At 50.8% G+C, this 14491-nt stretch overlaps 1 protein-coding gene across 14 annotated transcripts in view; it reads left to right on the forward strand.

Moving 5' to 3' along the window:
* Nucleotides 1–14491, forward strand: part of shank3a (SH3 and multiple ankyrin repeat domains 3a) — a 1286992-nt gene that overhangs the window by 1214628 nt on the left and 57873 nt on the right. Inside the window, exons 24-25 of one of the 14 annotated variants that reach the window (XR_010977670.1) lie at nt 4118–4277; nt 4435–4529. The exons of the other annotated variants lie outside the window; for them this stretch is intronic. The gene's annotated coding sequence lies outside the window, so the exon portion shown is untranslated. Of the gene's footprint in view, nt 1–4117; nt 4278–4434; nt 4530–14491 lie in introns of those variants that run through there. 14 annotated transcript variants of the gene reach the window in all.

A 14491-nucleotide genomic window follows, 5' to 3' on the forward strand; every position in this document is an offset into this window, starting at 1 on the left:
AGTTGCCAGCATTCGCCAGAGCTGGCGGGCAGCCATAAAGACAGGGCTAAATTGTGGCGAGTCGAAGAGACTTAGTAGTTGGCAGGAAAAAAGACAGAGGCGCAAGGGGAGAGCCAACTGTGCAACAGCCCCAACAAACAAATTTCTCTGCAGCACCTGTGGAAGAGCCTGTCACTCCAGAATTGGCCTTTATAGCCACTCCAGGCGCTGCTTCACAAACCACTGACCACCTCCAGGCGCGTATCCATTGTCTCTCGAGATAAGGAGGCCCAAAAAGAAAAAAAAGAAAAAAAAAGAAAGTATAAATGGGTGGTTGATGGTCGGTACAGACTCGGTGGGCCGAAGGGCCTGTTTCAGTGCTGTATCTCTAAATAAAATCAACCAGAAGATGTAACACACGTGCAACAGAGTTTTGGATGACCTCAAGTTTACAGGGAATAGAATCTGGGAGGCCAGCCAGGAGTGCGTTGGAATAATCAAGTCTAGAGGTAAGGAACGCATGAATGAGGGTTTCAGCAGCAGACGAGCTGAGACAGGGGTGACGTCGGGTGATGTTACAGAGGTGGAAGTAGGCAGTGTTGATGATGGCACAAATAAGAGGTTGGAAACTCATCTTCAGATCAAATGTGACACCAAGGTTGTGAACAGACTCATTTAATCTCAGAGAGGAATGGAGTCAGTAGCTAGGGAACAGTTTTTGGAGCGGGGACCAAAAACAATGGCTTCTGTCTTCCCAGTATTTAATTGGAGGAAATGTCTGCTCATCCAGTACTGAATATCAGATAAGCAGTCTGATAATTTAGCAACAGTGGAGGAGTTGACAGAAGTGGTAGTGAAATAGAGCTGAGTGTCGTCAGCATGCATGTGAAAACCAACACCATGCTTCTAGATGATGTCGCCGAGGGGCAACATGTAGATGAGAAATAGGAGGGGGCCAAGGCTAGATCCTTGGGGGACAACAGAGGTAATGGTGTGGGAACAGGAACAGAAGCCATTGCAAATGATTCTCTGGCTATGATTAGATAGATAAAAATGAAACCAGCTGAGAGCAGTCCCACCCAGCTGGGTGACAGTGGAGAGGCATTGGAGGAGAATGGTATGGTCAACCGTGTCAAAGGCTGCGGACAGGTTGAGAAGGACAAGGAGAGAAAGTTTACCTTTATCACAGTCACATAGGGTATAATTTGTGACTTTTATAAGAGCTGTTTCGGTACTGTAGCACAAGTGAAATCTGATTAGAGGGATCCAAACATGGCATTCTGGGAAAGATGGGAACAGATTTGGAAGGTCTTTGGAGAGGAAAGGGAGGTTCGAGACAGGACAGTAGTTTATATGGGCGTTGGGGTCAAGGGTTCGTTTTTTGAGGAGAGGGGCGATGATGGTAGATTTAAAGCAGAGAGGGACAACACCTGAAGAGAGAGAACCTTTTAGAATATTGACTAACATGGGGACCAGGAGGGGAGGTTGGGTGATCAGCAGTTTAGTGGAAATATGATAGAGGGAATAGGAGGTGGGTCTCATGGACAAGATGAGCTCAGAGAGAGCATGAGGGGAGATAGGAGAGAAACTAGAGAAAGATGGGAGTTCAGGGCTAGGACAGGGGGGAGCATTATAGGAAGTTTGGCCAGGTGAGCCATTGGAAGAGAGGGTTGCAGCAGAGGCAGCTGTTTGGATGGTCTTGATCTTAGTGACAAAGAAGTCCATGAGCTCCGCACACATTGTTGGAGGGGAAATGGATTTAAGGACATGGTTTGCAGTAGAGAAAAGAAGCCAGGGGTTATCTTTGCATTCCAAGATGATCCTGGAATAGCGAGCAGTTTTAGCAGTTGAGAACAGGACCTGATAGTTTTTTATGTGGTTCAACCTGATCTGGTGGTGGATGGCTAAACCAGTTGTCCGCCATATCCTTTTAATCTACATTCCTTGGACGTCAGGGAGTGGAGATCAGGGCTGTACCAAGGGAACTGGCCAAAACAAAGAGTGTCCCACATATCCCTCAAAAAGGCAGGCATAGCTGGGACTTGTACGGGTTCCCATAGCAACACCTGTTATTTGGATGGAAAGATAACAACCTTCTTGCCGGTGGGGAGATCCCTACCCAACACCAACAACCCCCCAACCCACCCAGGGATGGCCATACATCTTTACCATAATCAATAGCATCAAAAAGTATTCATCCTGAAGTATAAAGACCACAAGATGGTAATTTATCAAGATACTGATGCTAATATTAAACTTTGGCATAAACTGGTACAGAACAAGAAACAGCTGACTGTTTTTATGCTAAGGCATTCATTTGAACTTTTGCCTGTCTTGCTCCCATCCTCATTCTTTACCCTTTGCATTTTCACTCTCTCTCTCCCAGATGCCCTCTCAAATTCTGTCTGGCTCTCTCACTCGCATGTGCTCTTACTCTCAGATTTTTTCTGTCTCAGATTCTCACTCACTCATTCCTTCTGTCTCAGACACTCAGTCTCAGATTCTCACTCAGGTTCTTTCTCACTTAGCTTCTCACCCAGATTCTCTTTCATTCTCTGATCCTCTCTCATGCTCAGATTCTCTCCCATTCTCAGATTCTTTCTCTTTCTCACATTCCCTCAGATTGTCTCATATTCTCCCCCTCAAATTCTCTTTCAGATCCTCTCATTCAAATTCTTTCTCTCTCAGATTCTCACTCAGATTCTTTGGGCTGGGTTTTGTGGAGGAGGTGGGCTCCCAGGGCTGGGCTGAAAAGACAGGGAAATCCCTGCCTTGGCCTTTTCGTGCACAGGGCTGGCAGCTCAGCAGTATTGGCAGTGCCACTGGGACCAGTGGCCACTGCCAGTACTGCAGAGGCCTTGGACCCAGGATCAGCGCTGGAACCCTAGACCTCAAGTAAGTGAGGCGGAGTCGCCGGGGCCAGTCAGGAAGGCCCCAGCGAAGGGAAGTGGGAGGGTGTGCGTGACGTCCAGGGGAAGGGGGGGGGGGGGTCCATGGGATTGTAGGTTTTGACAGCGGGGGTCCTCAATGGGCCACAGATTGCCCATGGTGGAGGGATCCTCCCCCAAGCCTGCAAAGAGTGTGCCTCGTTTTACACAATGCCCTCCCCGTGTGACGGCCTTAAGGGCCTCAATTGGCCTCTGGGTGGGAAGGTTGTCAAAGGCCTATCCCGTCCCCGGCAAAATTGATTGGCGACAGAGTGGCGACGGGCCCTCCGCCACCCGCCGCAATTCTGTGGGCCCCCCTGCCTCCGACCCCACCTTAGGGTGGGCCCATATAATCCAGCCCTTTCTCTCAGATTCTCTGATTCTCAGCTTCATAGGAACATAGGGCTGAATTTTGCAGCTAGGCCCCAAGGTCCCACCATCGGGATCAGAGGTGGGAGCTGCTGCTTCTTGGAAGGAAGCAACTGGACACAAGCAGTTTTCCAACAGCCATCCAATTAACAGCCGGCAGGCAGGGGCTGCCAACCAGTATTACAGCAGAGGCGGAAGCGGTGTGAGGTCACACCACAGGAGGTGCTGCCACCAAATTTAAAGGGCTGCCACCATTCACTAACATCAGGACTCCCAGGACATCCGCAAGAATTGAAGGCCTGAGGCAGAAATCAGCTGAGACAGTGGCAGAAGGAAGGTCCTTGCCTCCAGGCTCTCCTCCAGGCTGCTCAGACAAGGTGGGAGGCTCCCTTCCCCAGAGATGGGAGGAGAAGACAGGCCCACCTGACCAAGCAAGCCGGACAGAGATCGCAGAGGAGGTCAGTCACTGTGGGGTCAGCCCTAAAATCCTTGCTGCAGTGCCACAAGCGGGTGAATGACCTTATTCATTCCACCAAGCTGAGCACTCCACAATTAGCTTCCCTTAGGGGCTTACATGTGGCAATGCATGAGGGTGAGTTTCATGGAGAGGGATTGCCCATCCAGTCAGTGGCAATGGGGTCAGGCATTTCCTGTCAGAGGCATGGCTGCATTTCGATCAATGGTGCCCATCTGTCAGTGTTGACTCTAGCAAGGTTGCTCTAGAGTGGCTGCATGCAGGAGCCATTCGTGCACTCCTATCATGGACAGCTAGGCTGCCACCAGCTGAGACGTTGTGCTTGTCTTTGTCGGGTGACTAACATTGTTCATTTTTGTGCTTGCAGGAGAAGGCAGCACACGATGTCAAGGAAAGGGCCAAGACCTGTGGTGGGGTCCCCTTCCTGGACATCCTGACCCCCATGAAGGAGGAGGCACTGGAACTGGCGGGGCAGCGTAGGGGCCACTCCATCACAGGTAGCGAGACAGCAGTACAGACGCAAGAGAGTGAGTGGCCTATGGATGGCACAAGGGAGCCTCTGGCAAGCCCGAGGCATAGTGCTCATGTGTCCACCACTGGACACATAGAGCTCCACACTAGCAGGAGTTGGAAGGATGTGATGGGAAGTGCATAACCCTGTAATCTATCTTTACTCTTATGCAGGTCAGCTACAAGAAAAAAGCGCTGCAGTGACTCAGGGACAGCTGCCCATCTCTGAAGAGGAGGAGAGGACCTCAGAGGGTGTACCGTCAGCATTCCCCTGCACCCTCCAGCAACGCAGATACTCTCATGTCGGTGAATATGCTTTCGAGCCTAGATTCGGGGTCACAACCAGGTGAGCACAACACAGATGCACCTGAGCAGCTGACGGAGGCTGTGGCAGCTGACAGAGGCTGTGACAGCCAAGGCCACTGACACTCAGAGGACTCTGGGAAGCCAAGGTAATGATGAGATGTCTGCAGTCGTTGGTAAGATGGCAGATGGTGGAGCTATAGCATGAGGTGCGGGAACATCTGGCAGAGATTCCAGAGGGTATGCACACCTTGGCATGGTCAATAGAAGAGTCCATCCAGGCCATGACCCTGGCATGTGCACACTTGGCTTCCTCCATTGAGAGACTGGTGACCCTCATGGAGGGCCAGACCCAGCAGATCCAGAGATGTGCACAGACCTGCGTGCCATCACTGCGACCATGAGTTATTTGCAGCAATGGCTGGGTGAGGGGGGGGGGGCGTCGACGTGCCTGGAGTCGCCGTGAGGTCCTCAGACTACTCAGGTGAGCAGGGAGGTACAAGTGTGTCTTGTAAAGGAAGAAGAGCAGCTGCCTTCTGCATCTGGGAGCTCCTCTCTGGGCTCTCTTGGTGTGCAGAGTGGCTCCTTAGCCCCTCTGCCAGTGACACCAGTGCCTCAAATAGCGGCGACCACAAGGAGGCTCCTGCACCCATGCAGGAGTCCTTAATATGCCAGGGTCCTCCAGACCTCAAGCAGCTAGAGGACAACTGCCAAGGTCACCGCAAGCCACAGGTCAGCAAGGTCAGCAGCCTGCCTCCACCTCAGCTGACAATGCAGGGGGAGCACCATGTAGCAGCACAGATAAGTGATTAAAGAAGGACACCTAGCTGCACTCGGGGTTCACGGGTGAAAAGATTGTTAAAGAGTAAAGCCTTGCATCTCTTTTCCAGTGTAATGCATTGTGCCAACATCTCCTTCCATTTCTTGTGGGCCTCTAGGAGTTCAGGAGTTCCCTGGCTCCCTCAAAGGGCTGGATGGGAGGGACCATACCGCGTGAGGTCATTGCTTTCCCCAAGCCTCATTGCGATGTTTAACTGAGTGCAGGTCAATGGAATGGTAAATGAAGGAAATGGCAACAGTGCTGCAGAAGGGTGAAGCTTTCTTGGTATGGATAAATCAGTTAGCAAGGGTCATCTGAAAGATGTCTGTATTAGTGCATCCCGAGCCTCGCTTGCGCGTATCTCATTGCACCTAGCCTGTGGTCCCTGGGGTCTTGCATCACCAGGTCAGCAGCTTCCTTCACATCCTCATCGTCAGAGGAGGCATCATGCTTCACGATATCCTCATTGTTCAACACCTACCCCTTCTGCAGCACCAGGTTGGGTCGAGCACAGGAAACCACCATGATTCGTGAGACTCTTGCTGGGACATATTGAAGGGGGCCACTAGATTGATCTCAGCACCAGAACTGCATCTTGAAGAAACGTATTGCCTGCTCGATGGTCACTTGGGTTGGCATGTGTTGTACCTCTCCCCTGCATCTGTGCTTAGGTTCTCCACAGGTGTAAGTAGTCATGTCGTCAGTGGATCGTCCTTGTCACTAGTATCCATCCCTGAAGGTACACGGGAAGCCAAAAAACTCGGGCACCTGGGCCTACCTTAATGCGTAGGTGTTGTGGCTGCTTCCCAGGAACCGGGCATACACCTACAGGATCCATCTGCAGTTGTCGCAGACCAGTTGTATGTTGAGCGAATGGAAGCCCTTCCTGTTGATGAAGGCCGCTGGCTGGCCTGTGGGAGCCTTCATGGCCACATGCATGCAGTCAATCATACCCTGCATCTGGGGAAATCCAGCGATGCCCCCGAACCTAATTGCTGTCTCAGGTTGACTGTCCAAATCGGTGCGAAACCATAAGTATTGGCTGGCCCTCTTGAACAGGGCATCAGTCGCCACCTTGATGCATTGATAAGCCACACACTAGGAGATCCCACACATATCTACAATGGATCCCTGGAATAAACTGGAGGCATAGATGTTCAACACCATGGTCACCTTCGGCACCACTGGCAGTGGATGGCCACCACCTCCAATGGGGCTCAGCTCGTCCTCCATCATGGCACACAGATCTGGAGAGGTGCACTCTTCGGCGACACTACCGCTCGGACATCTGAAAGTAGCTGAGCCTCTGACGGTACACCCTCTCTGGAGGGTACCCTCTTCTGCATGCAGGAGGCTGCTCACGTGCCCCTCTGCACCCTTCTCCTGCATTCTGATGCTCCTTTTGGCCCTGAGGTTGCTGCTGTCCCACTGCCTGTGACTGCAGCTTTCTCCCTCTCTGCTGCTTCTCCTCCCTAGAGGTCCCAAAGCCTGAGTGAATGAAGCCCATGGTAGGTGGCCACTCTCAGTTTCTAGGGCCTCTTATCCAAATGCCTTCCCCACTCACTTTCTCCCCATTTAATCATCACAAGTGCCAATTTCCTGATGGTACACTGGCAGCACACCCTTGTAGTACTGGTACCTTTCCTCTGCTCCTGACTGCAAATGCCTGTGTCTGCACTGTCCCACACTCCCTGCCAAGCCACACTGGCTCTCACGATGGCTGCCGTCTGGAGCCAGCATTCACTTCCTGCTTGCTTGCCGCTTCCTTATATCCGGTGAGGCTGTGAAGCCTTGTGGTTCCCGTGCACCCTTTGGAAAATCTAAAAAACTCAGTAAAATTGCTGTAAATTGGATAAATTACCTTCCCGCTGCATTGTAGGGTGTGGTCGTCCTGCCCAGCTGGCTGCTGTCGGAATATTTGTTTGTGAGCTGAAAACGTAGGGCTTCTGTCCTGACGTCATCTGTCCCGATATTCTGCCTCCTCCCACCTTCGAGCCTGTCCCCAAAGGGCCTGGAAAATCCAGCCTATAGGAACAGGAGTAGGCCATTTAGCCCCTCAAGCCTGTTCTGCTATTCAGTGAGATCATGCTGACCTGCAACTTAACTCCATATCCCTTAGTCCCATATCCCTTCATACCTTTGGTTAACAAAAATCTATTAATCTCAGTTTTAAAATTAACAATGAATCTAGCATTAATTGCCTTTTGCGGAAAAAAATTCCAAACTTCTACCACACTTTGCATGTAGAAGTGTTTCCTACTTTCATTCCTGAAAGGTTTGGCTCTAATTTATAGACTATGCCCCCTATCCTAGACTTCCCAACCAGTGGAAATAGTTTCTCTGGCCAGGATTCTTTGGGTCCTTTGAGGACGGGGTTGGAGGCAGGGTCCCAGAATATTGCAACGGAAGACATCGGAACGGAAGTCTGCGTCTTTACTTCAGATCTGGATTTTCCAAGCAGCGGAAATCTTGGCGGATAGGCAGCGTGCCTCGATGCTTCAAACAGGTAATTGAGGCAATTAATTTGCCAATTGAAAGCAATTTTACAAGTTTTTTTGAATTTGCCGAAAGTGCATGGTGTCCATGAGCCATCAGAGCCCCAGCAAGTGCATGAAAGCGGCACGCAAGCTGGAGGTGACAGCTGGCTTCACTCACAGCCACTGAGTGAGCTAACATGCCTTGGAAGAGAGGGTAGAACAGCATGGGTATCAGATGTCACTGCCGGGAATGGGGGCTAAGGTGCCTGCACAGTGGGTAGGAGCCGCCAGAGTGCCATCTGGGTACTGGCACTTGTGTGCCTCAAACGGGGAGGAAGAAGGGGTGGTATGGGGTGGGTGGAGGAGGCGCCTGGATATTAGGCTCTGTCAACTCAGAATGCCCATCTGCCATGGACATCGTGCACACAGGAGGCAGATCCCCTGGTTAGGAGGAGCAGCAGAGAAGGAGAGAGCTGCATTTACTAGCAGCGGGACAGCAGCAACCTCGGGGCGGGGTGGAAGGGGAAGGGCATAGAGGGGACTGCGAGCATCCTTCTGCACACAGAATAAGGTACCCTGCAGCGAGGCTCTACTGTCAGAAGATGAGCTACCTTCAGATGTCCAAGCAGCAGTGTCACTGAGGACTGGAAGTTGTCACAGATTAGTATGCCATGATTGCGGACGAGCTGAGCCCCAATGGTGGTGGTGGCCACCCAATACCAGTGGCGCTGAAGGTCACCATGGCGCTAAGCTTCTACATGTCCAGTTCATTCCAAGAACTGACTGGAGACACCTGTGGGATCTCCCAGTCTGCAATGCATTGGTGCATCATGTTGATGACAGATGCCCTCTTTAAGAGGTAGCCAATACATCCATTTTTGCACCAATCTGGACATTCATTGGGTTCGGGGTCATCATAGGATTTCCTCAGGTGCAGGGTATGATTGACAGCACGCATGTGGCCATCAAGGCTCCTGCAGGCCACCCAGCGATCTTCATCAAGAGGAAGGGATTTCACTTGCTAAATGTGCGACTGGTCTGCCACCACCACAAATGGATCCTGAAGGTATGTGCATGGTTCCCGGGAAGCAGTCAAAATGCCTACATACTAAAGCAGTCCCAGGTGCCAAACCTTTTCACACCCCCTTCTCGCCATCAAGTATGGATTCTGGGAGATAAGGGATACCCACTAAATAGATGGCTACTTACTCCTGTGAGGATTCCAAGCATGGATGCAGTGGGGAGGTATAGCACAGGCCATGGGGCAACCTGAGCAACCATTGAGTAGGCCATTGGTCTACTGAAGGTATGATTCAGGTGCATGGTTCAATCCAGCGGCACCCTTCAATATGCCCCTGCTAGGGTCTCACGTATTGTGTTGGTCTGCTGTGGGCTACACAACCTGGCGCTACAGAGGGGAGAACAACTGAACAATATAGTTGAGCACGATGACCCCTCAGATGATGAGGACGTGGAGGAAGTTGCTGACTAGGTGATGCATCATGAAGGGCCCCAGTGACCACAGGGAAGGCACCATGAGATAGGCACAAGGGAGGCTCGGGACATACTAATTCAGGAACGTTTCAGATGACCCTTGCTACCGATCCTTCCATTCAAATAAAGTGTAACCTATCTGCTGCACTGTTGCCATCTCCTTCATTTGCCATCCCATTACCCTGCACCCATTGACACCTCAATCTCTGGCATGGGAAAAGTGAGGACCACACACCCTTCCCAACCAGCCCTTGGGGCAAGCCAGGGTACTCCTGAAGTCCCAGAGGGCTGCTAGTAATGGAAAGAAGATATCGGCAGAATGCAATACACCTTTATTGCATACAAAAACAGACTGAAACAGTAAATCTTTAACAATGCTCTCACCCATGAACTCCAAGTGCAGCTAGTGGCTTTTCTTAATTCCTTTGTGTGTGCTCCTGGGCATGCTCCCCCTGCACTGTCAGCTGAGGTGGAGGAAGGTTGCTGACCTTGCTGTCCTGTGGCTTGGGATGACCTTGGCATCCGTCCCTGGCTGCCTGAGGCCTGGAGGGGCATGCCATGCTATGCAGGTGCCTCCTCTGCTGTCTTGGCTATTCAAGGCGCTGGTATCTCTGGCTGAAGGGCTGAGGAACCACAGCAGGAGTGGCCTGACAGGAGCCCCCAGATGTGGAAGGCAGTTGCTCCTCCTCCTGCCTCACAAGACACACTTGCACCTGCCTGCTGACCTGAGTAGTCTGAGAACCTGGCAGTGGTGCCAGGCACCTTGTCCTCCTCTGCCCAGCCATTGCTGCATATAGCTCATGGACGCGACAATGGTATAAAGGTCTGCGTGCATCTCCAGCTTCCACTGAATAGTTTGCTCGATCGGGCTCTCCATGAGAGTCACCAGTCTCTCACCCACCTCACGCTGTACTTCCAGTATCTGCCATCTGACTGATGACTCCAGAAGCATGTCATCAGCCGAGGCTCAGCATTGCCAGGCCCTCCCACACTTCTCCAAGTGCCAGTGGCCGTCAGCTTCCATCAGCTGCTCGGGCGCGTCTGTGGTGTCTTCAGCAGGTTGTGACTCTGAATCTAAATGTGAATGGATACCCACCAACATGAGATTATCTGCACTGGTGGAGGGTGCAGTGGAGTGATGTGGCGGTGCATCCTCTGAGGATCCCTTCTCCTCCTCAGAGGTGGGCGGGCCCCCTGGTCACGGGAGTACTCTGCTCATGTTGATGACCTGCATAAGAGAGATGATAAATTCAAATGTTCTGCGCTTCCCACCATGTCCTTCCAACTGCTGCTAGTGTGGAGATTCATGTGTCCAGTGGAGGACATTGGATCACCATGCCTCATGGTCCCTTGTGTCCATCCATGAGGCTACTCACTTGTGAACACACTCTGATCTCACCATCCGTGATGAGGCAGTCTGCCAATTCTAGACCTCTTCCTCCATTGGTGTTAAGATGGCCAAGAAGGGAACACCGGTGCCGTCTGGGCCCTTTTCTTAGTGTCTGAGCTCTCTTTTCCTGCAGGCACAAAGATGAACAATATTAGTCACCCAGCAAAGACTAGAACAATGCCTTGCCCGTGTGCAGCCATGCCTCTGGCAGGATATGCTGCTGCCTGACCCCACTGCCACCGAATGGATGGGCTTTCTTTTTCCACCAGCCTCACCCTCAGATGTTCCCACTTGTAAGCCCGTAAGGGAAGCGAGGTGTGGAGTACTCACCTTGTCTGAACGAACAAGTTCTCCCGCTTGTGGCACTGCAGCCAGGTTCTATGGATGACACGATGGCTGCTGACCTCTTCTGCAACCTCCATCCAGACTGGATTGGTCAGGAGGCCCGCTTTCCTCCTCCCATCCCTGGGGAAGAGGACCTCCCACCTTTCCTGAGCAGCCTGGAGGAGAATCTGCAGGTAGGCATCACTGAACCATGGGGCCACCCAGCATCTTCCTTCAGCCATGCCTTCAGACACGTTTCCTTCCTCAAGCCTTCAGTGAAGTTGCTATTGATGGGAACAGAGCCCTCCAAGAAAGCAGGCTTGTTTGAAGGCAGCAGGCTTACCTCAGGCACCAGCAAGTAGGAGGGCTCCAGGGTGTTCACAGGCACCAGCAACTAGGAGGGCCACAGGGTGTTCACAGGCACCAGCAAGTAGGAGGGCTGCAGGGTGTTCACAGACAACAGTGACTAGGAGGGCCACAGGATGTTCACAGGTACATGCAACTAGGAGGGCTGCAGGGTGTTTACAGACATCAGTGACTAGGGGGGCTGCAGGGTGTTCACAGGCACCAGCAACTAGGAGGGCTGCAGCGACATTGAAAGAGTGCTGGCAGTCCTTTAAATATGGCACCAGCACCTCAACGCTGCATCTGCTGCCTCAGCTCCCACCTCCATTCCCTGGCTGATTGTCCCCTCCCATCTGCCAGCAGTTAAATGGCCAGTGGGCTCAATATTACTTTCTTCTGGTCGCTGACCTCAGAAGCGGCAGCGTCACCCGGCAGTGGGACCTCAGGCCTAGCAGCAAAATCCTCTTAATATCTTGAGAACTTCAATCAAATTGCCCTTTAACTTTCTAAATTCCAGGGAATACAATCCTAGTTTGTGTATTCTCTCCTCGTAATTTAACCTTTGGTGTCCAGGGTCTGAATTTATGGAGGCGGGTAAGTGTGAAAATACGCGCCACCGGCCAGCATGCTGGTTTCCCGGCAACATCCCATTTTCCATTTCATCCCATGAGCCATTTTCCCACAAGCGGCGGCTAGCCAATTAAGGGGAGTTAATGGCCTATTAAGACCTGTTGTCAGAGGCCAACTGGAATTTGCCATTCAGCCTGCGGGCCCCCCAAGGCTTCGGGAACTAGGCCAGCTGCCTGGAGGCAGCCTCCCAATGGCAGACGGGGCTGCCAGCACCCCAGACAAGCTTTGAGGCCCTCCCCACCTGCCTTACCACAGCTGCAGCCACAGGCCCCCTCCTTAATGGTGGCCTGGCTGCTGAGGCCATTTTTTAATTGAAAACTTTTAAAAGTAGGAGAGAGGGCACCTCAAGATGGCGGTGCCCTCACTTTCTCTTACCTGAACTGCAGGCTGTTGCTTCTTCCGCTCCAGCTTTGAGAGCCCGCCCGCCATTCTTAATTGGCCAGCAAACCTGGCCTCTGGCCAATAATTGGCTATTTTGGGAAGATCACTGCCAGGTGACTGTTTCCCACACAGTGCAGGGTCGTATTCCCATTTGACCCCAACGTCAGGGTCTCGACCCAAAATCCTGCCCCAGGTATCATTCTGGTAGATCTACACTGCACTCCCTCCAAGACCAATATATTCTTCCTAAGGCGTGGTGCCCAGAACTGCTAAGCAGGGCTTTGTACAGCTGAAGCATGGCTACTACCCTCTTGTATTCTAATCCTCTAGATATAAAAGCCAGCATTCCATTGACTTTTTTGATTATTTTCTGTACCTGTTCATGACATCTGTGGAGCTAGGCACCCAAGTATCTTTGGAACTCCACTGTTACTAGCTTTTCACCATCTACAAAGTACCCTGTTTTATCCCTTTTAAGTCTAAAATGGATGACCTCACGTTTGTCTACATTGAAATCCATTTGCCACAGTTTTCACTTAATCTATCAATATCTCTTTCTAATGTTACGCTTCCATCTACACTGTTGCCTACTTTTGTGTCATCAGCAAATTTGGATAAATGACTTTCTATCCCAGCATCTGAGTCGTTAATAAATATGTTAAATAGTTGAGGCCCCAACATAGATCCTTGCGGGACACCAGTAGTCACATTCTGTCACATAGCGCACCGGCTCATTATCCCTACTGTCTGTTTCATGCCGCTCAGCCAATTTTCTAGCCAGGTCAATACGTTGCCTTCAATTCCTTGATTTTCTCTCATTCTCAGATGCATTATTGTTTTCCTTTTTTCACTTCCCCTTCTATCTTTGACTTTCATCTCATGTTTTCTCTCATTGGCACTTTTACTCTAACATCTGGATCATTCATTCTCTTTGTTACTCTCTCCAACTCTTTCTTTCTTTACCAGTTTTCCAGTCTCTTATTCTCATTGTCTTTCTGACTTTCACCGCCTCACCCTCTCAGCCTCCATCTCTCTGTATATTTCCCTCTCTATATATCTCTCAGTCTCTCTAACTCACTGTATCTTACAGTTCCTCTATATCTGTCTCTTTACTGCACTCCCTCTCTCTTAGTCTCTCTTCATTGTGCTGCACCTCCCCGAGTCTCTCTTTCTCTGAGTTTCTCTCCATCTCTGCCTGTCTCAGTTTTGCTCTATCTCTCTCCCTCTCTTAATTTACCAGTCACTCTGTCTCTCTCTTAGTATGTCTCCATATCATTTCCTGCCCTCTCTTAGTTTCTCTTCAGTTCTCTGTCTCTCTGCATCTCTATCTCTCTTAGTCTCTCTCTGTCTCCCTCTGTTTTGCTCCATCTCTGTCTCACTCAATGTCTCCCCCTCTCTGTTTCTCTCAATCACAGTCCCCCTCCATATCTCCTGATCTCTCTATCTCTCACAGTTTCCATCATATCCTGACCCATGATTATTTTGTTTTCGTATTACTGTACAGTACAGCTCATCCATAGACACAAGGTAGCACAAACTCTTTGACATCTGCTGGTAACTTGCATATCTTCACCAATGCCCCCACCTCTCGAGCTGAGCTTAGCTGGCTTCACTCATTCTCTGCCTTTCATTGATAACAACATATGGCTGAACAGCTGGCCAACCTAACCAGTTAAGCTATTTTGTGGTTGCGGTGGTGTGCGAGGCTGGGCTTTGCAATGGATCTGGACATTCAGGCACGAAACAAAAAAAGAGCTCATAGCATTCAATATACAGAGCTCTCAAAACAAATCACTCCTGTTTTCAGCTTGGGGACAAACTGGGAGGAGAGCAGAGGTACATCTGCCATACCTCGATTCTGGTTCATAGCCCTCAGCCTTTATGAGCTTTCCTCATATTGTGTTGAATTAGAACAGGGCATGGCACTTCCTTGGCTTATGACCTTTCCTTTTTAGAGGGAATGAATGCTGTTAAAGTCCCATGATGCTGCACCAGGCGATATTGGACTCTCTCCGTGCCGAACAGGCAGAGCACAATGGAACTTGTATTCTTTGCTAATCACATTCT

The sequence above is a fragment of the Heterodontus francisci genome, chromosome 27 (genome assembly GCF_036365525.1).
Source record: "Heterodontus francisci isolate sHetFra1 chromosome 27, sHetFra1.hap1, whole genome shotgun sequence".
Lineage (NCBI taxonomy): Eukaryota > Metazoa > Chordata > Chondrichthyes > Heterodontiformes > Heterodontidae > Heterodontus > Heterodontus francisci.